Below are 7,497 nucleotides of genomic sequence, written 5' to 3' on the forward strand. Positions count from 1 at the left end.
AGGCCCAGGAGGAAGTGTTTAGCTTTTATGCTTAACATGTAACCATAAGTTACTTCTCTTCTGGGAAGCCACAAGAAGAAAAAAAGACAGGGAAAGAAACTTTCATTTTCCCCCACTGAAACACCCTAATGTCTTGCAGCATGACCTCTACCTGCACCAAAAAAATGTATCAGAAGATTTCTTCTATGCCTGCCCTCTCTCAGCTTCAGTATAGAGTTCAGCTACATCTAATATTTCACTTGTGAAGCACCCTAAAGAAAGCATGGCCAGCAATACTTAACAGAACTCATAAGCCATCTAGCCCTGTATCAGGGAATTACAAACTGCTTCCTGCAGCACCACATCTCCAGGCTATCAAGCTACTTATTCCGTAAGTTATTCCACAGGTGGAAGAGAGAAAATTGAGAGAGGAATATGATGCAGAGCTGGAAAAACAAGAGTAATATGAGGAAAACAATTGTAAGTAGAGGAAATTAAATAAAAGGAGCAAGTGGCAGATTCAAAACAGACTGAAGACTGGTCCTTCACACAGTGGGAATACAAAAAGTAAATATACATTTTTAAATTCTCTACACAAACTAACGGAAGGTTTTCAAACATGAAGGTAATCATGCCCACTCAGGAAGTCTCTGAAGCATCAGTTTTGGCAGGATGGGAAAGTATTCTGGGGAAGTATTTCTATGTGTTTCCCTACTCCTGGACATTCCCTAGGTCAGTGCTATTGCCCTCTTGTTAAAAACAAGGTATCAAGTTAGCCTTTGCTTGATCCAGTGAAACTGGTCTTATTTTTAAAACATCTCATAAACAGCTTAATTTTATTCCTGCATTATATTACAGACAGGTTTCTATTCAGCCATGACAGCAAATAATTATCCCCTATGAGGACAGGCTGAGGGAATTGGGGGTGTTCAGCCTGGAGAAAAGAAGGGTCCAAGGAGACCTAATATCAGCCTTCCAGTACCTAAAGTGGGCCTACAAGAGGGATGGGGAAACACTCTTATCAGGGAGTGCAGTGAGAGGACAAGGGGTAACGGTTATAAGCTAAAAGAGGGTAAATTTAGACTAGACATTAGGAAGAAATTTTTCACTGTGAGGGTGGTGAGACACTGGAAGAGGTTGCCCAAAGAAGCTGTGGATGCCCCATCCCTGGAGTTGTTCAAGGCCAGGCTGGATGAGGCTTTGAGCAACCTGGTCTAGTGGGACGTGTCCCTGCCCACAGCAGGGGGGTTGGAACTCAATGATCTTTAAGGTCCTTTCCAACCCAAACCATTCTATGATTCTGTGATTCTATGATTATACATGTTCCATACATGTTCAGACATATTTCCTCCGGTATGACATAACTCTTTTAAAAAAATTAACCTAGCTTTGGCTCCTGCTGTAACAGACATGTTGAATACTTACTCTTCCAGAAGTCAGATACTTAAGTCTTCTGAAAATCACAGTATGTGTTTTGATTCATTCTTCATCAGAATTATTTTACATTACAGTCTACAGTCATATTTCAGACCTAATGAAATTATGTTCTTGGTGAGCCATGAGAGTACTATTTCACTTAAATTCTGACCCATACGTATGTCGTAGCTACTATCTTCTATCACTTCTTTACTATTTTTTTCTCCTTTTTTAGAAAACAATAATGGATTCCAATCCAATTCTACAAATCAGAGTTTCTGCTGGCCAGCTAGCTACCTCAGAGCAATGGAATGCCATGATTTAAAAGGACCTGCAGCTTAAATGATTGCTAATCAAAACAAACACCAGTAAACTTCTTAACAGAGATGATGCGGTGGGTGTGATCCATCATTTATTTGTCTGTGGCCATCATTAGAGCATTAATTATCTATCACTAACACTTACATACTTTGCTGCACAGTGCACCTGGTATAAAACTGCCCTTGGAAGATCTGATGTTACTGCCTCACTGAGGGAATGGCAGGAAGCTTCATCAAGATGCTGCACGTGCAAACATTGCTGGTTAAAAAAAAAACAAAAAGAGGATAGGCCTAGGGAAACCTACCATAGTCTGAGATTTAACCCTCAGTGTGACCAAGCATGCTGACCAAGCATCTTTCCAGTGCAGTTAGTATTGTCCATCTGACAAACAGATTTTTTTCAAAATGTCAGAATCCTCCCTGTATTGTCATAAATTGCTCATGTAGCATATGGAAGCATTACTGATCTCCTTCCTCCTCTATTGTCTTTGGAAGTTCATTAATATAAATGAATATAAAATTTCATCTAATTCCCACTTTAAATGTACTCACAATCTATTTATACCCCTTTGATTTCAGTTCCTTATTTTTTAGCATAAATTGTTCTTCCTTGATACTTACAGACCTTGTCATAGCCTCTTTCATCTCCATTTTCTTAAGTTAGATAAGGTGAGCTCTTTAGTGTCCTTTCAGAAGTCAGGAAGCCCTTTTACTTATCCTAGAAGAGTTCACCTTTATCTGTGTCAGTTTAAATTCACAGTCACTCAAGCTAGTTGACTAGAACTGCACACAGTACTCAAATGACTACTCATAGCTGCTCTACACAGATTCCTTTCCTGCATCTCCTAAAAATCATTTTCCTACTGTGCAGTCAAATCACATGCACTTTTCACATGTATATCTCATGCTGGTGACTCATATGTACTATCTCCCTGCCTCAAAGCAAAAATTCTTGTTCTTTGCCCTAAGTATATCACTTTATTATTAAACTTTGGTTTAATTATCTCACTCCAATACACAAAGTCTCCTCATTGTTCCAGTGTAATGACATGATTCTCCCCAGTATTAGTAGAACCATTCTGTTTAGTACATCTTCAGTCAACCGTGGTATAGGGTCAGCTCTTGAATCAGACTCCTAACTTAAGTAACAAGCAGGATTGTTCCCATGACCTGTGCCCACAGAACACTGCTAGTAATTCCAGTTAAACTCAGGAACTCCCCTTCCACTTCTAAACGATGTTGCTTTACCCAGCTCCTCACCTACTTTGTAGTCTTTCTGTCAGGTCACATCCTCTCCCTATTCTCGTCACTTAAAATTCAGCAAAGGACATTATATGAAATACTCTGCTTAAATCCAAATAGATCAAGTTAATTGTATTACCTTTGCCTAAAATGACAGTTAAACTTTGTAAAACAGATTTGAAGTTATTCAGACATAATCCATCTTTAATGAAACCTACCTTAAATCTAGCTACCTAACATATACCTAATAATCTAATTGTTTTTTCAAATCCAGTCTTACCGTTGTATAATGCCATGCTCTAGCAAATAAACCTGTAGCTGCCCTAGTAATTTTCTGGTTTTTAGAAAATAGGTAATATGTTTGCAAATTGCCACTATACATATCTGCAGTAGTATTTGCTATTATCTATAGGTAGTATAGATAGATAATATTGATACACTGCATTGAAAGTTTAGTTGAAAACCAAGGGTTTGGGACTTGCAGCAGTGCAGCAATCCTTTCAGTGCTCTAGTACTGAGACTATGGGGAAATCCTGATTTCATCACAGAATGCAGTTTGAATCTTGCTTGTGACACAGATATGGTATTTTCTGTTACTTTACTGTAATTTTTATTTGTCCCCCACCACTTCATACAAAGAAGCTTGCTTATTGAAAACTCAGATGATTTTTTGTTTAATAGTTGGACATCACACAAAATATATCAGTGCCCACCCCCCCTCCCCTTAATTTAGCATATACTTCACTCTTCTTTTTCCTTCCTTCACCTCTTTTCATTAAGCTGTCTGTTTTAGTTTTCTTTGATAGATCCAGCTCAGTGCGGTTTATGGCCATACGCCCTTTCTTCCTTCAATTTTTGTGCATAGGAAGCCTGCAGCAGTGCAGAACTTTGATTTCCTGTTGGACCAGGAAAACCCTATTTTTTTCTGATAATATCAGCTATGAAAACCTTCATAGTCAAAGGTTAATTGAGAGAAATATAGTTCAGCTTATTAGACTAAGAAAATTACTTCAGATTTTAAACATGCGTGAAAATCTGAGCCAGAAGGAGACATGCATGGTGTTGGTAGTGAAGCCTGAATACACAAAAATTCAGGAATGAAAGACAAAATATATTTTCAGTATGAAAGACAAAACCAAAATATATTTGCCTTTTGAATTCAGTCAAAGATTAGTGAAAACAAAACTATATAATTTTCTCATCAGCATAGACCTGTTTTCTTTATAATTTTGGAGGTCATAAAATGAACGAATGCCCATTCACTGTTATTTGTCCTTCACAGTAGTGCAGTGTATGGCAAACAAGTGCTGTTGAAAATTCTTTTAGGTCCCCGATAATGTGAAAAACAAGGGTTTTGCTGATATATATTCCTAAGAAAGCTGGATAGACCACATACACTTTTGAAAAAGGAAGCACACAGCGAAGGACAAAGATTTTTGACTCTCCCTAGTAGAGTACATACTCTTTAGCAGACTTGTGGAGACACAGAGCCTGAAACGATGGTAAGTACACAGCTCTATTCATTTACTTTTTATTATATGGATGCGTAAGATTTAGTGCTAAAATCTCCGTGGATGTGACTGTAAAACTTTAAATGTATTTCTAAGAGTTTTCAATTCAGTTCCTTGCAGCTGACTTCCTGCTTTTGAGGGCATGAAAAAACTTCTTAGGTATTTTTTAGCTCCTACATCATGTGAACTGGTTTGTATGTGCCTTACTGATTCTGGCATTCAAAATTAAGGAAGAGAAAACAGCTTCTTTCAAGACTAAGCCAACAAATTAGTTTGTGTATCTAGAGCAATTCTGCAGTCAAGTGTCAATGTGACACCAAGCAAGAAATGGGAATAGGGCAAGTCTTTTAATCAGATTTCCAGAAAGCAATTGCACTCTTATTTTGATTCAGAAGTACTTGGTAACTGAAAAAAAAAAAAAAAAAAGAAAAAAAAAAAAGGTAAAAAACCCCACTGAAGGTGTATGCATTTATGTGTAAATCTTCAGTATAGTTGGGGTTTTTTTACTAAGCCGTAGAATTTGTTTCCTTAAAAAGACAGTTTCTTTGAAATTCCAAACTCTATATATGCATCTGTTTTCATAAGTATTTTGTTAACAAACTAAATCAATTATTTCAAGAGAAATTATTTTACAGATAAATGTTGAAAAGTGTGAAATCTGAATAGCTTTTCAGGCTATCTTTGCTCTGTGAAATAATTTAGAACTCCTGGAATAGCTTGTATACTTTTATCATGGTACATACCTATGCCCAAATTAAGCAATCTTTCTCTGAAGGTAGTATTACTAAAGAAGTATTCTTTATTTGAAGCTGACAATCTTGTTTCAAGGGAAAAAAGGTATCTCATGAAACTTAGAGAGGAACATAAGCTATAGAATTCAGCATCTTCATGGGGAAAAAGGTCTAACTTTGCCCATTGTAAATAACATGGAAAAAAGGCAACGTGAAATAGGATTGAATGCTGAATACAGTTCACATTTAACAATGCTTCACAAAGTTCAGAGGGTTTTGGTTGACTCTGTTTTACACAGTGACCACGTTCTTCCTGAATCTGAAGCAATGGCCTCAAAGCGTTTACATAAGTAAGAGTTTTGATATTTAAAAAATAAAACAGATATTTCTTATTCTTTCTGGTGTGATGAATGCCACTGTGTAGAATCAAGTCCTAAAGGGCAAAATACCATGCTTGTTTATGCCAATAATTCAGTTCAAGTCACCTGAGTTACTCTGGATTTACATATAGATAAATGGGATCTGAATGTAGCAAACAGTTCCACCAAACTAGCATCTCGCTGTGCAGTTGCCTGCTGATTTCTGGTTTCCACAGAGATTCTTTAACTTAAGCTACTCATTCAGTAGCCCATATATACATGGAGCCTTTGTATTTGCAAAACCCTACATTAAAATTTGCAAGGCAAATACAGTTGCTCTTCTGGCACTATTCAAATGTCTAGCTGCTTTCACAAAAGTATTTTTGTTTAGAAACAGCATATAAAACTGCAAATATGCTGAACACAGGACTTCTGTGGTTGCCAAATGCAGCTTGAAAATAAGCAACAATTAAAAGTCTCACTTTTTTGTTCAAATCTTTTCAAAGCTCCAGGTTGTTTTCTCTGAATCCAAATATGAATGACAACTCAAAGTAACGCAAACTATGAGTTCATACACTTACTGTATTTCCTTGACAATGTTATATAGCACTATGGGGAATGGAGTGCTTTCATCTTTGCATTCCAGAAGCCTCACCAAGGAAGCAAATCATATTCTTTGATCTTTGCTTTGATGTTGCACAGGTGGAAATTAATATTATAGCAGTATGAGAAGACAGGAGAAAAATTAGGAGGAGGGCAAAGCAAGGAACTGAACAAGGTGGAGTGAGGAGTAATACAGGAAAGTTTGTTTTCTGGCAATTTTACAGAAGACAGAGATCACAGTGGGTGGGAAGACAAACTCATTCCTACAAAAATCCACAAATATTGGCAAAATATATTTTTTACCATTTTGGGGGACTTACATTTTCACAGAATGAAATGGGGATCAGAGGATCTTGTGCAACTTAGATTTACAGCTATGGCTGGGTGTTTCTTTCACTTCTGCTGACACATCTCTAACAGCTTTTCTTCCCATTAGTCACTTGTGTAACAAAGTTTTGAAGAAGTGTCACAACCTTTACAATACCATGACCCTTCTTTAAACCTCTGAGGGCAGCTGCATTTTGATTCTGAAGATGAGTCATAGGGAAATTGGTTTTCTTATTCTCCTTGGAGAAAAAAATAGCTTGGGAACCATGTCCCCGAGCTCTGACTTACTCCTGTACAAAGCCTCTCAAAACAGCAATTTATCCACAACGGTTGATCTGCTCCATCTCTTAGTAATTTTTTAACTGTTTTCCAAATCCTTTTGACAATCTCTTTTGTTTCTCCAAGTGTTTACAGGCCTAGCAGTTTACCCCCCAATGGTCCTGTCTCTGCAACTGGTCTCACCTTATCCTTGTTTGGACCTCAGTCTCTAATTAATTTGTTATTCCACTACTAGGTTTCCATTGATCTGAATGTTTTCCTTACATGACATGAGCTGTCAATTAAATCTCTTTTTCTCAGCCTCTAAGAGCAGTTACTAGAGCTCCAATTTATGCACGAGCCCACAAGAATGAACAGTCAGTATATGGACCTTCCTTAGCTGACAACCGGTGCCTTTCTGCTTCCCACTGCTATTCTCCCCACCACAGTCAGTAGCTGCCTTACCCTCCACACTAAAAGTATCCTGTGCAATTGAAGATCTACACAACGAGGCTCATCCTTTAATGGATGTCCAGCAGACCGGCCCTGCCTTTCAATCTAGCCAGAGCTCAGCAACAAATAATGTCAGTGTGATCCTGCAAAACAACAAAATGGAAAATTTAATTTTCCCCATATACTTCAACCCTTAGAGCAGAAAGGCTGGTATATGCTGCTTCTATACCTGTCATAGCCTGTAGCCTCTGCGAGGACACAACAAAACCCCTTCAAAAAGGGCAAGAAGGAGGACCCA

Source organism: Pterocles gutturalis, unplaced genomic scaffold, assembly GCF_000699245.1.
Source record: "Pterocles gutturalis isolate BGI_N339 unplaced genomic scaffold, ASM69924v1 scaffold30214, whole genome shotgun sequence".
NCBI classification, from domain to species: Eukaryota; Metazoa; Chordata; class Aves; order Pterocliformes; family Pteroclidae; genus Pterocles; species Pterocles gutturalis.